The sequence below is a fragment of the Condylura cristata genome, unplaced genomic scaffold (assembly GCF_000260355.1).
Source record: "Condylura cristata isolate star-nosed mole 26May11 unplaced genomic scaffold, ConCri1.0 scaffold00018, whole genome shotgun sequence".
Classification (NCBI taxonomy): Eukaryota; Metazoa; Chordata; class Mammalia; order Eulipotyphla; family Talpidae; genus Condylura; species Condylura cristata.
In genome coordinates, this window is record NW_004567119.1 from 5,780,913 (window position 1) to 5,799,148 (window position 18,236).

At 38.7% G+C, this 18,236-nt stretch overlaps 1 protein-coding gene across 5 annotated transcripts in view; it reads right to left on the bottom strand.

The window, feature by feature from the left end:
- Positions 1-18,236, bottom strand: part of INPP4B (inositol polyphosphate-4-phosphatase, type II, 105kDa) — a 458,439-nt gene that overhangs the window by 292,002 nt on the left and 148,201 nt on the right. For all 5 annotated transcript variants that reach the window (XM_004685297.2, XM_012726889.1, XM_012726886.1 and 2 more), the window contains exon 3: positions 7,331-7,396. The gene's annotated coding sequence lies outside the window, so the exon portion shown is untranslated. The remainder of the gene's footprint in view (positions 1-7,330; positions 7,397-18,236) is intronic.

Genomic DNA, 18,236 nt, shown 5'->3' on the forward strand with positions numbered 1-18,236 from the left:
GTGGACCTGCTGGCTAGTGGCCACCGCAGATCAGAGGGCAGATCTTCTAAGGTGAGCTTTTGACTCCTCTCTGACTCACCTGTTACTCTTGGATGCTTTTCACAAGGCCTCCAAAAAATAAGACTTCCGTCAGCTAGTCTCAAAAAGACAAAAGTTTCATAGGAAATATCTCTTCTATCAGTTCTTCATGTGACACACTGGATTTTGCTTACTTAACAAAAACATGTAAAACCTGGGCTTGAGAACCAAATAATCTTAAAAACACGACAAAAGCATTGACATCACACAGCAAATGCTTAAGAAAGCAGCACAAGAGGCTGATACGGCAGCCTGTTGATGCTTGTTCATATTTCAACTTCCTTCTCTGTCCCTGGACATGTCAGTAAAGGACTGGGCCTTTCAGCACTTAAGATGCTAGAAAAAAAAGAAAAGATACTTTTATCCAGCAAACTGCATATTGCCAACATGACTCCTAACAGTCCACCTCAAGCCTCTCAAGAAGCACAGGGAGATGCATAGGGGAACTTTAATTGGGCAAAAATGACTGAAGAAATGCTACCTTAGTGGTGTCAAATGTTTACAACACCATCACGTTTATCCAAGCCAAGTCCAATGGTATGTGCTTGAGCAACACTAACACCAAAGCTTTGATTACATCCACGGCATCTTTCTAATCTGGGCATCGGATGCTATTAAGTCACTGAGCCCCTTATAATGCTACATTTCAAGTTCAAGTTCACATTAGATTCGGCTAAATTATCCACAGCTTCTTATGATTAATTGGTTATTTTCTTTGGAAAGCTCTAAGACAGGTAATGTCTTACTTTGTAGTTGATTAAACTTTATTTTCTTTTTATTATGACAGGCAAGGACAAATGTGTACTATGATTACGGTAATCTCCCTTTAGTCCTATAGAGAAGATCACAGAGTGCATGAGGTAACCCACCAAGCACGTATTTGGCATACGAAGCCTTCTTATTCATCCTGCCAATTCCATATGGCTAACGAGTCTTCATTCTTTCACTACAAGTAGTTTCTGTACTCTCCAGTGTGTACACAATCACATATTCTACCTGAAAATATTTACTCAGAAAAACTACATTACAGTGAAACTAAGAGCAAACAATATAAAATGTCAACCAAAAAGAAAGAGAAAATGTAATTGCCGAACTTAAAATGGGCAGGGTCTGTACAAAAAGAACTAATCTGAGCAGTAAAATTCCATGTCATGTTCCCCCTGCAAATGCACCCAGCATTTCAGTGCACCTCATGGAACTAGGAAAAACCACGAATTGGTTCAATGACCCTGCTCTCTAACTCCGGATAACGTCTATGAATAGCTGGAGGATGTGAAGCTTCGCCACTGAGGCAGCAGGACACACAGGCGCAGATTTTATGTGAAAGGTATGTCTAAACATCGAATACAATCACACATGCAGACTGCACTTAGCCTTTTCTTCTCAGCCCCTTCAACTGTTTCCACTGGGACCATGTGTAAGAAGTGGGAAAGGAAATGCCACAATTGTGATTCCTGTGATGTGCATTCACTGAGCATTTACTCTCCAAATGTACTCTTGTAAATGAAAAACTTCCCTTTTATATTTTGTCCTTGCCAAAGTACCTGCCACCACTCCACCCCTGCCACACACTGCCCTCTCCCCCCACTCCACCCCTGCACCTTTCAGCACTAATTGCTTCTGACATTCTTTCCTTTAGCGAACTACCCTAAGAACTTCTTCATCAGTTTGTGTTCCTCTGACAAATCCATAAATGCATATATGCTTGACTATTGCTTGTTGAGGTTCTGGGCCTTTTACTCTTTGACAAGTATGTCTAGTACGTCCATCTGAATTTCTCATGGGGTACTTATTGTTACAGTAACTTAGGATGAGACAGGTTGTAAACCAGAGTGATGAAGAACCCTATCATGGATCTGGACTGACTTAGACTCTGCCTGTTGCTCCAGAATCTTGGGCAACTTATTTAACTTCATTATCTGAGTTTCTGCATTATATATTAGAAAAAAATGATAACACTTATCTAACTATGGATAATTAAATTATTTTATGTATACATAGTTGTAGAGGTTGTTTCTAGTCAAAGATGCACCAAGATGGAACACCAGGACAGGTATTCCATTTGTAGTCAACTAAATACTGTATCTCCACTGATTAGGAGGAAATGCACAAAGTAAATTACCTGAGAATTATGGGAAGGAGCTAAAACTTAGAGGAGTAACATACTTGTTAATTCTTAAAATGTCACTTTAGATCATAATTTGAACATTTTCTAATATTAGCATTCTAAATTTTTGTAAGTAATATTATAGTTGCATTCCATAAATTTCATATTCATAATTCAAATTATTTTCTAAGTCCTTTGTGACTTCCTCTTGATGCAGTGTTATTTAGAAATGTGTTGTCTAAATCCCAAATATTTTTATTTCCAGGTATTTTTCCATTATTAAATCCTATTTTAACATTATTATTCTATGGAAAAAAAATATTTATTTGATTTCAGTTATTTTGAATTTGTCACAGTTTTATGGTTTATATTGTAAGCTGGGAATTACCTTCAGGTCAAACATGAGACAGAAAGTCTGGTAACTTTTTATAAAGTTAAATATGCATCTAGCATACTACCTAGTGAGCTCAGTTCTAGTAATTTATTCAAGAAAAATGAAATTTGTGATCACAAGAATCCTGTTGTTAGAGAATTTTATTTTGCTTAGTAAAATTTCAAAATCATCCAAGTTCTTCAGATGGTGAATGAATAATCTCACCTAAGTACATCACAAAATAGAATATTACTCAGCATAGAAACAAATCACAGGATCCTAGAAAACATGGATGAATCTTATGCACATTACGGTAAGTGAATGAAGCCAGACTCAAAAGGTCACATATGGTGGGATTCCACTTATATGGTATTTTGGGAAAGGCCAAGTATAGAAACAGAACAGTTTGGTGGTTTCTTAAGGTTGGAAGTGGAAAAGGGAGGGTGACAACAGAGAGGAAGCAAGAGAGAATACTTAGAGGTGATGCCAGTATTCTGTACTTTGGTCATAGAGATAAGTGATTATCTGCAACTGTCAGCCAAAAGATGCAAGTTGAATTCTGTGCAAATCATTAAATAATTAACATAATACACCAAAAAAGATACTGCAAAATACAGAAAGTAACCAGCAAACATCACAGCGATGCTCATCTGTAGCAACTGTATGATTAATATGGCTAGAAAGTGGAAGGCACAGTCCCAACACTGTGATTAAAACCAACGTGCTCCCGTCAAAAGGCGAGTAGAGACATGAACCGAAGCAAAGAGAAACCTGTTCCACAAAGAAGTAACAACAATAATCTGCAGAAGAAACAGTGATTACTAAGAGTAAAGTCGGCAAATAACCAAGATTTAATCTATAAACTCAAGCTTGATCTGAGTGGGCTCCCTTTTTGGGGGGGTAAGGGGTAGAGAAGGAAGCGATGAAAGAGGCCCCTACTAGCAGGAGGAACAAAGCGGGGAGTTCTCGGCACCAAGTATGTATTCAAGTCCTAAGATGAGGAGTGAGGCCCCAAATAAGGCAAAGTCATGGGGACAGGAATGCAGGCGAGTGTCCTGAGCATGGGACCCCTAGACCACACAGCCAGGTGGCTAACGTCAAAGCCAGCTCTCCTGAGAGCGGATGTGATGGCAGGCTGGCACCCCTGGCCCAAATTCACCCACTGGGAAACCAGACACGGTCTGGAAGCCAGTGGAAAACTTGGCCAGGGGCCCGTGCTTGTGAGTTTTTGGAGAATGGAGTAGAGGATGGAAGCGCCTTACCTATAAAGCAACTGGGTTTTCACAGGTCATTTCTGTGTCAAGGTCACTTAGCACAGATAGGAAACAAGGGGCTGTGTCTGGTCACAACTAAACAAAAAATTCAAAGGGGATAGAGTATCATTCCAGGAGACACCTGGATGGATTCTTTGAGCAAATGAGATCTGACTTGGTTTTCAGATGCTTGCGCACCAAAAAATGTGTGTGTGTGTGGGGGGGGGGTTGGGGTGAGGGGCTCGGTGGGCAGATAAAGAAAAAACGGGGTAGAACAAAAACAATGGGGACAGAAACATTGAAAACGGAGATAATGCAAAACCCATGAATGTAGAACAGACACAAGAAACAGGAAATGCGCTCATCAGATGGGAGCAGAGAGGTGGAGAAGCGGCAGGAAGTGGGTTCGATTGATCACGAATGCGATTGTTCACCGGAAGGAGAAGGCTCCCGCTTTCAATGTTAGATAGGATGTTTGTAAGCCAGAAAACAGGACAATCAGGGCTCTCCACTTCCTGTCACAGCCTCACTCAATTACTCAGATATTGATGGAGCAACCAGCATCCCTAGCCCTGGCAAAGTGAGTGCTATGAGTGATTGAGAAATAACAAGTCGCTGTGTCTGTAAGCGGGGATCACAAACTAGGAACAGAATGCAGACTAGGTGGGGAAGAAGAAGGAGTAAAAGAACTCATGAGACTACTTAGAATCTTTGTCTCCAGTGCAAGGAGTCAGCCAGCATGTTCTGATAGGTCATAGTTTATTCAAGCTTTTAGGATATTGATTCTTAAATGTCACTTCCTTTTCACATCTTTATAGGATTTTGTATATCTAGATTTACTACTACATAGTAGTAGCGTATAAATTAATATTAAAAACAGAAGCCACATGGCCCTCCCTGGTGGCGCAGCGGGTTAAAGCACAGCACTGAGACTCTGAGGCTACTTCCGCATGAGTTCGATTCCCGCCTGCCGCCTGCCCCGGAGGAGACCACATGGCGAGCCAGACCTCTCCTGGCCCTCCCGCTGCTTCCCTCAGCAGTGTACTTAGTCGATCTGCCTGTTCTGCTCCCCACTCTGTCTCTGGTAAAGCCTCTCACCGCCCCTGAGCCTCTGGCCTGTACCCCAGTTCTGTATGCACAAATAAATAAATAAATCTTTAGAAAAAAAAAAAAAAAAAAAAAAAAACAGAAGCCACACTGTAAGATGTATTTTTTTAAATTCAGTATTAGAAATAGGTAAATGAGACTAAAAATAGTTGGAAAATATGTATGGACAGGAAATCAATTAGGAAACTAGGGTTTCACTCCAGCTTCAAAACTTTAAAACAATGGTTTCCCACTGAGCAAAGCATAGCCCTTGAGAATCACAATTTGTAGTGATTAAAAGATTTATCAAATGGTTGGAGAAAAAATTACTCCCCCAAAAAGAAAGACTGAATTTGGATTTCATGCAGAAGCCGACTCACTTTATAATAAGCAATTATTCAATCAAATTTCTTGCCCTACTTTTATGTCTAAAGTTAATCAAACTCCCCCTCCCCCCTTGTAAGTCATTTCCAATTACGAGTTCTAATTAGATTCCAAATTTGAGCTATATCTCTAGGAGCAAGCAAATGGCAAGAGCAGTATTTGAGAGACAGCTGATTCTTGTCTTTCTAGAGAGCAAACAGGTTTTTCTGTTTCTACGTTATGGAAGCCTAGGAAAGTTTTCACAATTCTTTCTTATTTTTGATAATAATTAACTGAACTGCAGGAAGCTGAGTTGATCCAAATTGGAGGTCAAGAGCCTGTTCTGGACTAAAAGCACAATAACTCTTATATGTGTAATCTTTAAAACGTTTATTGCTGCAAATACAGAATGTGTATTTTACATGCGGTTACTATATGAGAAGCAAGCGTTCCTTAAATGCTAAAGTAGGACTACCTCAAGTCATTGTCCCCACTTTGACTATTTCAAAAATATAAGAATTTTAAAAATCAAGGAGAGCACACATTTTTAGTGGAAAAGAAAATCATTCAGAGAACCCAAGGACCAGTGTTTTTCTGTGTGGTTTTCCTTGTCTGTTTGATTTCCAAAAACAAATATTGCCATTACTAATACTGAAAATTACTTACTAAGCTCTTACTCCAGTGTGTCTTACTGTTACTTAAGGCTAAATTTCCATATGCAAAGTATAAGCAGAATTTGAAGCAATTAACCATATAATTCAGATCAAGAAATTCTTCTGCCTGAAGACGTTAACCCATTGACGCCAACAGATTTTTTTTTTTCTGGCCTGAATTCTCTGAATTCTAGAAAATTATTTAATATAATATGTTTGCACATGCATAAAATAGGTCATTTCCTAAAAGCAAGCAAACCACAGAACTACAAGGGACCTCTTAACATGCATATTTTCAAGGGAGACCCTTTTGAAACAGACCCTAATGAAAACTTGAAATAGCTTATCAAGTTAAACAGAAAAACACACAATTGATTATAAAACCTCTCAGAACCTGCACCATCTTTATATGCCCTTAAAGTTCTTGAGAATGTTACCATATTCAGAAACTGTCAGGCTCTCTAGATCCCCAAAATGTCTGCAGAATGTATCCCTAGAACTAGTGTTTGAAGGAATGAACAGATAGAGAACCTCTCTGCACACCCGTAGAGGTTTACACTGAGCTTTCGCACAAGACAGGGTTGGTGGTAGATTCCAAAGCGTCCATATTCAGGAATCAGAAGGCTACATTCCAACTCACAAAACTGACAGAGCAGAATGTATGCAAATTGTCCAGAGGCCTCTTCCCACCACCCTTCAGGAACTGGCTCTGTGCAACCCATTTTCTGGGAAATGGGCCAGTTCTGGGATTTCTTTTCAAGTCAGCTTCATCTTCTGTCTCAGCCCCTGCGCTGTGCTAGAGCCACTCCGTGAGCTGTTATTTCCAGAACCCACTGAGGCTCCTTGTGCTGGAACTTCATCATTCAGCTTTCAGTGGGAAAAGCATCACCTGAGAACCAACCCCCCCCCCAACCCGGTTCAGCCAGTTCATAGTGGATTCCTCCCAGTGCCCCAATATTTTCTTTTGCAGAGCTCTTCTGTTTCTCTTCATAGCAGTTATCACAGTTTTTAGTCACATTGTTAATGTTGCTTATTTACTTTATGTCCATTCCACTCAACTGTAAGCATCATGAGGGTGGAAATAGGCCATGCCTGTTTTGCTCAATTCTATAAAATCACCTAATACCTCATGGATGAATGTTTGCCACAGGAGAGGCGTTTAATGAATAGGGTATTATTTAGTCAATAATCATGATAAAAATCCACTAACCCCTTCACATCTCTATCTAGGCTAACTGATGTCCTCAAAATGATTTAATGTATACACAGAGGTGCTTTCCCTTTAGCACATGGTCAGACAGCTACAGTATGTGAGCGCACACATTCTATAACACCACACTAAAATATCTGAAAAGTGCAATTTTTAATGTAATGGTTATCAATCCAGTTGGCGATTACTGTGAATTGGCTCTTGTACCTGTTTTATTGTCGTAGTCTTCAACTAACTCTTCTCTTTGACTACTGTTTTGCTGATTTCAGAGCTCTGTAAAGGAAAAAAGGACAGGATGTTATAATGTGAAGTTTGGGAACTTTTCTTACTAAAATGCCCAAGCTAAAATATTCAATTGTTTTATTCACAATGCCCCATCCTTCGAAACTTGAGGACTTGTCATCATCGTAAGATCCATGGTAGCTATATTTCTTTTCCCCAGTTATATGTATTGAAGTAAAGTTGGTTTGCATCATCGTATTTGTTGTTGTATTTGTTGTAAAGATTATAGGTCCAAATTTCTACAAATGTATGTTTCACACCACATCCAGCACCAAAGCCCCAATAATCCTCCACTATGCTCCAATGGGTCCCCTTTGTCTGCGTCTCCCCCCTTCTGCCCCTGGCCACCGTCCCTTTCCAGCTGCCTCAGCTTTACAAGCAGATGTCAAGAGTTGGTTGTTGGTTTGCTTTGGCTGAGTCTTTTTTGTTTGTCTGTTTCTCTATATTTCACATAGGAGTGAAACCACCTAGTACTTATCCGTCTCCTCTGTCTTCCTTCACTTAGCATTATCCTCTCTAGTTCATCTATATTGTTGCAAATGATGTGTTCATTTTTTTAATAGTTGAGTTCTATTCTACTGTCTATATAGATTAATTTTTTTAAGATTTATTTATTGATGCTTACAGAACTGGGGAACAGGCCAGAGGTGTGGTGGGGGAGAAGATTCATCACACACAGAGAGAGGAACAGAACAGGCAGATCTACTGAAATACACTGCTGAGGGGAGCAGCGTGCAGGTCAGAAGAGGTCTGCTGCACCCTGTGGGTCACCTCCCTGGCCAGGGATCAAACTCCTGCTGCAGTAGATTCAGAGAGCTTCATACTTCAGTGCTTTAACCCATAGTGCCACCAGCAAGGGCCCAGATTACATTTTCTTAACCCACTCCTCTGAGGTTGTTTTCACAACGTGGCTCTTGTAAACAAAGGAGTGCATATGCCCTTCTGTGTGTCTTTATTTCTTGTGGTTTTTCAAACAATCTGCTCCATTCAGTTCACAGTGCTAACCTGACTTGTTTAACCAGCCAGCTCTATCCAAAGTTATATGGTTAGCTCATGTTTCCTCATAACTTCTGTCAGTTGGGGTTAAGACAGCAGTTCCAATTTACTCAAACCCTGTCCATTCCAAAGGAAGGCTTGTCTTTAGGCTGCCCTCTGACCATGTCTGTAAGATAACCCTGTACTCTGAGATGAATTGACCTGATGAGAGAGATTCTGAATATCCAAGCCCTTGACCAAAGCTATTCCAGTTTGACATGAACTTTTATGCTCAGGGCTGGGAGTGTGAGGTTTGGAGGAGAGGGGAGCAGAAGTCAGTCATATAATGCTATCTGTTTGGCTCTGGGAACTCTCCACATCCCAAAGCTCAGCCGAGTTTCCCTGTGTCGTTGTTGGGAGAATGAAGGACACTCCGTGTTATTCTCCTGGGAGGGAATGCCTGGATGCCTGCCGGTGACTGGATGTTGCCTATTATGCTTTTCCCCTTTGCTGTAGAAAATCTGTGTCCTTTCACTGTAATAAACCATGACTGTGAGTCTAACAACTTTTCTGATCTTGGGAATCCTAGCCAATGTCCAGCGCTGAGGGTGGTCCCAGGGACACCACCCCCCCAACACCACCACAGGAGATAGATGCTGTTCTTATCCACATTTTACAAACAGAGAAATTGACCCACAAAAGGAAAAAGTGAGGCAACTCAGTGAGAGCCACAGTTGGTTTAAAGGTCCGTGTTTGTGAACCAAATGCTTAGTTCCAGAGTTAGCGCTTTCTATCACCATCTCATGTTGTTTATCAAAACACTCATCACTATCTGTCATTCAATAACTTTCAAAAACTGCCATCTCATTCTTTTCTTATTTTATTATCAATAATGATAATTTTTGAAGAGCAGATTGACTGTCAATTTCAAGATTTATTTTGTCTGTCAAAAAGAAAGCAATAGCTCCACTTGAGTTCATGTTTTTCAACCAGCACACTTTACTTAAAATAAACTTGTCTACCAGTCATGTTAATAATGCAGATAGGTGCCCTGAGGAGAGAAGTCAAATAAGGTCCAAAAAACTAACAATGATGTAGGAAATAAAATAATAAAATCAAATAAATAAGTACATCTTAAAAATGCAAATGTAAGATTTTCTTATTCACACTGGTGCATGTGTTAGACACAAAAATATATATGTGAAGATATATATTTACATACACACACATATCTTCATTCTATGGGTATTTTAATATATGAGGAAGAAAACTAAAAAGAACCAGCTACAAATCACACCAGGTCAGATTTAATTTGGAAGAAGAAAAAACTGTGTTACAATTTTTCTTAATTTTCTCACTTTTGATTCTGATAGATAAGCATGAAACTAATCTCACGGGTACTGTAAAGAAAAATTCAAATCATCCATGATTTCTAAACACAAAAGCAAAAAAGAATACACCAGTTTCCTAGAAAAGCCAAGTATGCTGTAGAGCCAGCTTTTATTCAGATAGACTGCAAAAAAACCACTTTGGTCTAATTATGCATTGTTAATGTAGCTGTCTGGGATGCGTTTTATTCTAAAATTTGAACTACCTAACTCATTCTCTAATTTTCCCCCAATCCATCCAAAGCTACATTGTACTTTATTGCACATACAGAGGATGATGCTGTCTTTTCCTCATCGCCAAAAGAAATTGCACACCTCTTAACAATTTGAGGGGCCATTACATATGCAAAGGTAACGCATGCCACCTGCAATGTGACGGTGTGGAGACAATGTAGTCGCACAGTCCAACGTGTCAAACCTTCAAATCATTTTCAAAAAAGCAAGTAAAGCCTAAAGAGTGGGCAACACCTCAAATGTAAACTGGATAATTGTGCAAGTAGAGAGAATAAAAGCCTGTGATGCAGAATGATCATCTATGTTATGTCAGCCTGAATCTTTCAGCCTGTTTGCTTCACATTACAGTGTCAGCTCAGATGATGTCACTGGTGTATGCCTGTCATCACTTGTCAGTTCCCATCATGTAACAAGAACCAATATTTACCCAAACACAATGAAGTGTGTAACCACCTTAAACAAACACCCCCCCCAATGTCAGTGCAAACAAAAACTTTCTTTCACACTTATCATTAACTTTCACAAGTCATGATAAAGAGGGGTCTTTACCTTCATGAGTGCACAAAAGTTTCCTATAACTGGAAATACAAAATTTTGACCTAGTTGCTAAACGAAATCAAACATAGTATTAAGACTGAAATGAAAATATATATATTTTTTATTAGTATTGTGTCTTCTGGGCACCGTCTTGTGTCAGAGAAAGTGGTGGTTCTTTGGGCCCCTAAATCCATCCTTGTGTGACTCTGAGTGGGATTTCATTACTCATATTGTGTCTGTCTCCCATGTGCCAGCCGGGTCCTGCTATGATGGGATGACTTCCAGTAACCATAAAAGGAAGGGGGCTCAAGATGTGTTACTGTTGACCCCAGGCAACCTGAGATGATTCCAGATAAAGAGTCCCCATCAGTGAGAGGTTTTGAGCTATTATAACACAGACAGGAATCAAATGCTCCGAGGGAGAGCATGTCATGTATGACAGGAAACTGTAGTGTGGAGTCCTCACTAGACCTGAAAAACTCATATATTTTCCCCCTAAGTGATCCAGCAGTGTAAAGCCTGGCACACAGATGGTAACATGCAGTTAATATATTTTCTCTAAAATGGGTGGCTATTGGACTGGGGCGATGTGGCATACACACATACATCTACCCACATATATATATATATATATATATACACACACAATTATATACATAATGGAATACTACTAGGCTATAAAAAAGGAGTTCTTGCCACTTGCAACAACATGAGTGGAATTGCAGTGGAAGACATGTAAGTCAGAAAGAGAACAGAAAATTCTGGTTTCACATATATGTAACTATAAAGATACAAAATAAAGGGTCAGATAAACCCAGATTAATAACAAACCCTAGAAACCTGGCTGTATAATTGAGGCTATCAGAGGGGAAGGTGTGGACAGCCAAATGAGGAGGAGAGCCCATGCAAGACCACCTGGTGATGGGTGGGTGTGGGAACATACACTGAAGTGGCATGATCCTAAGCCTTAAATCATATGCAACATTGTAAACCAGTGATAGCACAATAAAATAAGTAACAAGAGGGCCCTCTCTTGTGGCACATGCTATGAAGCTGTCCACAGCCACTGCAATGCAAGTTTGATCCCCAGCCAGGGAGCTGACCCACATGTCAAGGCAGACCTCCCCTGACCCGCCTGCTGCTGCCCTCAGCAGTGTACTTCATCAGTCTGCCTGTTCTGCTCCCCGCTCTGTCTCTGGTGAATCCTCTCACTCCCCACACCTCACACCTGTACCCAAGTTCTTATACATATAAATAAATACATCTTTAAAAAATTAACAAAAAAAGATATAAAATTGAATCCTAATCCAAAAGCAGTTTTTAAAATCTTACTTTTGTCTCCAATTTCTATTCTTGATTTGAAAGCTAAAGTGGAATTTAGCAATGGAATTACTCTAAACTTCTTGTCAATTAAAACACTACAAGGATTTCTATTATAATTAATAAAATTATTCAAGAAAAGTCTCAGAATGCCAAATAAATCTTTAACAATAACTTTTCTATTCAACAGCAATAAACAAAAATTAAATTTTCTCAACAAATAAATGCAACTCCCAATAGCATCAATAACAACCTGAATCAAGACAATGGTAACAAAAAATTTCAATAAACTAATTATGAGCAGTTCAGTAAGTAAAATTATTTTTAAAAGCTATAAAGAGAAATAAGGAACTGTAACCCAAGTGTGAATGAGAAAGTATTTACAAGATAAATATCAGCCCTCCCAAAATTAATTTATATTTTCCTCTAGTTCCCAACAAAATTCTAGTGGGAGCAACTTTAGAGCCCTTTAGAACTTCATAAAGCTTATCTGAAAATGTGGTCATAAAGAAAGCTTTGCGTGTGAACAAGGTTTGTCCTATCTAATGATAAAATATGTTACTGTGAAACAACAGTGCACATCATGCAGAAGTGGCTTAGAAAGTAATGTTCATATGTGTGGGTATACAGGTATTCCAGAAACATCCCATTTTATACATTTGGCTAACAAATATTTATTGCCTGTCATGTGCTCAGCACATAAAGGGACAGTTCTCTTATGGAAGGGACAGTTCTTGTTCTAAGAAATTTTGATGAAAAACTGTGAATAGATATTTTCATTATAATATAAATTGATACATATGAGCATATCATTTTTTGGCTATATCTAGAAAGGAAACATAAATTCAGTATGATAAAATGAGTACCACAAATTAATGGAAAAGAAAGGAATTATTTAATGAATAATGTTGAGATTAATTACCCACTTTTAAAATTAGAGCAGTCCCATAAGATATAGGTATAAATTGCACATGTTCTGGGAAGGAAAAATGCAACAAAAAATAAGAAAAGGGGAATTGATAGCTTATGCACCTTTTTGGAGTTTATAAGAACTATTAAAAATTAGGGGGTAAGGCAGACATGCCTTGGATTGGAGCTTGTAAAAAACTTCCCCAAGTTAAAACAAAATTCAAACACAGATAGGAAATGATTTGCAACAAACCATATACCAAAATCTATTTTATGTAAATACCAAAATAGCAAAGGATCCTTCACAATAAACAAACATTTCATTAACAGGCATATGTAAAATTGTTCCACCTTACTAGTACTTAAGGAAACAACCATCAGAACAAAGATTGACAATATTTCAAGAAGAAAAATTTCAAGATTGATGTCATTTCGAAATTGCTTTAAATGCCACTTTTCTTGGAATCCCTAAGAGCTGTGAAAATATTCCTACCAATCCCAGAAAATCTAGAAGGTATTTTCACCATATAGAATTGGCACAAGGCGCTCATGACATACACACCTTATTTTAACACCCACTCACAGCGATACTCTTCAGGTAATGACAGTCAAATGTTCGCTGGAGAATCACAGTGGCCATCCCCTGCACAGGGGTGCGATAACTGGGATTTAGTGCATTGAACTGAACAGATGATCGTGCCAGCTTGCTTCTTCATCATTAAAGGAAATAGAAGTGTGGCTGGCTTCTCAAAAGTATATCTTATTCCCTTTGATTTTATAATTCTAATTCCAAACACAGTTTTTTTTTTTTTTTTTTTTTTTTGTGGACACAAGGAATTACAACAATATAACTGAACATAGGGAAAGTGAAAAACAGACTCTATATTCAAAAATTGGTAGTTCTTTGGAAATATTATTTCATGTTAATTTGACAGAAACTATGTCACCACTAAAAATAATTTAAATTATAGTTAAAAAAAAAACTTAAACCAAAATATTAAATGTAAAATGCAGGACTTAAAGTTTGTATTTATATGTATTTCATATAAACAAGTGTAGGTAGCAGGTAAGATTTAGCATAAAATCCTATCCTTCCTACTCTAAAACTGTATTTCCATGAACAAGCTACTTACCGTTACTCTTATTCAAATGGGGTCAATAGTACCTATCATGTTGTGAGTATTCAGTAATTATGGTACAGTTTTGTTTTTGTTTTTGTTTTTTATCTGAACTACTAAACAAAAACAAAACCTATAAAAAGCAAGACCACAGTCTCCCAAAGTCCTGATGCTAATATATTGATACACTGGCAATAGCTTCTGTGCAGAGGATGTAGCTCTACCAAGCCCTTTGGAATATCTGTCTGGGAAACGCTGCACCTTACAAGTTGACACTTCACCAGGATGAATGCCAAAAAATCCATTTTCTAGTTTTCCTTACAGTTAGGGTAGAAGCACAGGAACTGGGATTTCCTGACAAGGTCTGCTGCACAAGGCTTCAACTCATGCACACGCATCAGAGGGCCTGTCTGGCAATGTGTGGCCTCCAGCCTCTGGTCATTAACACTTGGGTACATGCTACTCACATCTGCCCCCCTCTCTCTCTCTAAAACACACACATGCACACACACACACACACACACACACACTTGTGTACAGGTCTGTGCATGTAGTCACACTTGATATCTTGATTGCTGTAAAAACAGATATTGTATCATGAAAATGTTATTCAAGCTAGAAATTATTTTCATCTTCAGATATTAAAGGACATTAAGACATTTTCAAAGGCCCCAAAACAAATTGGTAGGTCACGGACACTTGTGTCCTCGGTAAGGGCCTTGATAAACCTCATGTTTTCAGATGAGTCCTTCTCTTGAAACTGGAGTCTATTCTGGATTTGTAGTTAGGAGAGCTGCTTGTGCAATGCTGAAATGATCAGGCCATGGAGTTTCTACTTTCCCCCAGTATTTTAGGAAAACTCACCATTAAGAAAAAAAAATCTGGCTTATTGTTTTAGAGTGTATTACTTTTATTGAGGTAACTGGTAAACAGAACCATGTATGATTCAGAGCAATAGATTCACAAGGGAAGATGATACATTAAGATAAAGGGGAAGCAAATCTGATCAATATAGCTAACGGCATTCAGTGTCAAAGTTTATATGCAGATCTCAGAATCTAAGGCTGGCGGTTAAGTGAAAAAATGCCACCCAGTCCAGTTACCCACCCACCGTGCAATGACCCCTCCCCCCAGTCCCTGAGCAGTTGCTAAGGTCAAGTGAGCTCAGTAGCTCACTATCTCAGGGGAAAATCAGACATTCTCTTGATAACACTGACTGTTAGAAAGTCCTTCTTTGACATTGTGTAAAAATATATATTCCTGAAACCTTCTTTTTTTCCCCCGAATATATTTTCCACATCTGAGTGTTCTTTATACCCTACTTTACATACCCAGTGCCAGTGTCTTAGAATCACTGCATAACAACCCAACTCAAAAGACCTTATTTCTGCACCGCACAATGGTTACTTTGATTCTGCAGCTGACTATCATTTCTCTGGGCAACCTGCTGCACCAAAGCAGAGTTGGGGCTGCTGAACCAGAGGCATTGCCTCTTCTTCCTCTTCAGATCACAAACATATCATTTCTTTGACTCTCTTTGGAGGCAAGCAAAGTTGCACTGAGCCATCGTTCTAAAAGAAATTTGGAAACCAACACAAAATTCATATGTTAGTATTCTGGGAAGGAAAACTTTTCCCTCTCTTTGGCTTTTTTAAAATAGCTATCCAAAAGGAATATTGAAATTTATATAAAACCAGGACTCTGGCAACACATATTCTCAGTCACGATTCTGCTGTTGTTTGTAACCTATAAAACATAGATCCTTCTATCCCTTTATGGATAATCTAGATTAGATATTTGATGACTTGACATCCAGTATAGAATTAGATCCCTAAGTTCTCAGCTAGATGAAGAATTAAATCAAATTTAAAATATTGAGGAGTGTCATTTTATTTGTATTTAAGATTTCCTTTTAACCTATGATCAGCAAAAGGAAGGAGGGAGCCTAATAGACCACGTTGGCAGATTACTGGTGCTTTGATGATGCGTGCGGTATGTCATGTATTTGGAGAGATATGAATATACACCACTATCATATATAACCAATGTTAGCTCAATAAAAATACTTTTCAAATAAACTTAAATTTAAAAATCAAGGAGAATAATGTGAATATAAAAGCAAGAACTTCAGAAAGGATAGTTAACAGGAGTCCAAGAAAAATTTAGTTCCAATGAGAAATAGCACAAATATCTTCAGGGAAAAAGTCAAAAAAGAAAAGGGAATTTCTAGGGGTGTTATTGGCATAGTTATATAGTAAAAGATAAAAATTGTCCTCAGTCTAACATTCTAGACTTTTTATGATCATCCCCTTTTCAGCCTTCTTCTTTACCTGCCCTGTACACGGATTTTGTATCAGCTATTTCCAAAGTGACTCTTGTCCTGTGTCCTCTGCAGATGTCCTCCCTCTGTCTAGGGGTACCTTCTGTCCCATCACCACTAGAATGTCCCAGCAGGCCCCTTCCCTTTGGGGTCCCCAGTGATTTGTGTTATGTGGCTTATTTGCCTGTTGTCACACTAATCAAATTAGTATTATATTATACTAATCTAACTATATTTACTCTGGGTTATCTTATCTTCTTGTAAGTATAACAGATTAAGATACTAAGTAAATAAATTTAAACCTGTTACCTAGTGATTTTTAAACATGTTGCATGTTAGAATTAGTGGGGGACTCAATTAATCCACTGGCGTAGCCCTCATTTCTAGGAAGTCCCCAGATGACATGATTTTATTGCTTTGGAAGAAATAGATAACTATTTCAGTTGAATCTGAAATAAAGCCGTTAAGACACAAGTTCCTAACAGTTCTGACAAAAATACAATGAGGTCAGTGGTTTTAATTACCCAAAGATAGACTGATAGGTACATGCCTTAGCACTCAAAAAAGTTCAGAGAGGATTGAAATCTACTTCTTAGAACACAAAGTTAAAAGTTCTCAAGAGGGGAATTTCCATTCCATTTTGTGTTGTCTAGACCCTGGGAAATAGTGAGAGAGATGAGTGAGCCCCAAAGTAAAAGTCATCACAGTAACAAAATAAATAGTTAAGTATTGGAGAAAAAAACATATGGCAGCAATACAATTGTTTAGATGAGAAATTCTAAATTAAAATAGAGAAAGTCAATAGCAGATGAAATTCTTAGATGATTGCTTACCAAATCCCTGCCTATAAGCCTGAGAAAATGACATGTTACTGATCAAAACTAGAGGCAGGGTTAAAAAAGGAAAGCAAGGGTATTATTGTAAGAGGAAAGTATATATTTTTGTTTGTTTAAAGTTCCAACAGTTCTATCAGTTTTGAGACAATGTAGCTTTAAAGTTTTGCTCTTCGAAGTAGTTGCACATACAAATACCAGCAATCAAATGCTATAAGCTGCCACCTGTTAAAAATCATCTTTCAAAACACAGGAGGACAGACAGTGTGAAGATGACAGGACTTCCGTGATACAGCCTCCAGACTGAGTGTTATTCTTTAAAAAGTCTTCTCCATGACATTCAAGATATTTTAAGAATTTTCAAAGCAAATAAAAACACCTGCTTTTCCAAATTATCAAAGGAAATAAATCAGCAAGAGAATCAGTGAACCCCAATGTTAGTCCACCCAGAAGCCCACTTAGGGCTTAGGGTCTTAAAAAAAAAAAAAGGCTAGGGCCCTCCCTGGTGGTGCAGCGGGTGAAAGCACAGCACTAAGAAGCTAAAGCCACTTCCGCATCCGCATGAGTTCTATCCCCGCCTGCCCCGAAGGTGATCTCACAGGGTGAGGCAGACCTCTCCTGGCCTGCCCACTGCTCCCCTCAGCAGTATACTTAGATAGTCTGCCTGTTCTGCTCCCCACTCTGTCTCTGGTGGAGCCTCTCACCATCCCTGCACCTCTGGCCTGTGCCCGAGTTCTGTATGCATAAATAAATAAATCTTAAAAAAAAAATCTTACCATGCTAGTATTTTTGAAGCTTTCTGTAATTCAGGACTTGCCTAAGAACACAGTCTCATCATCACCTCGCTTTGGTGGTTTCCCCAGTAGAAAGGCTGGGTAAGGTACAGAAAAAGAGGGAAGAACTAAAAACATGGCTGAACAATTTCCCCAATGGAGATGGAATTTAGGAGTCTACCAAGGTCTGTGTTCTTGCAGAGTTCTGAATATGAGCACAGGGAGACCGTACCTTGAAAATCCACCATTCTCTAAAAAGAAATTTCAGTACCACAGCAACAAAGACATGAAATTGAGTATCAAAAACTCAGAATGCTCTTGGGTTAGTTTCAAGTATCTCATAATTGTGGAAGCAAGGGCTGTGTTGGGGTTCCCTGAAGTGATGCTGTGCTGGAGTAAATGATCCACCACAGGGCCCACCCTC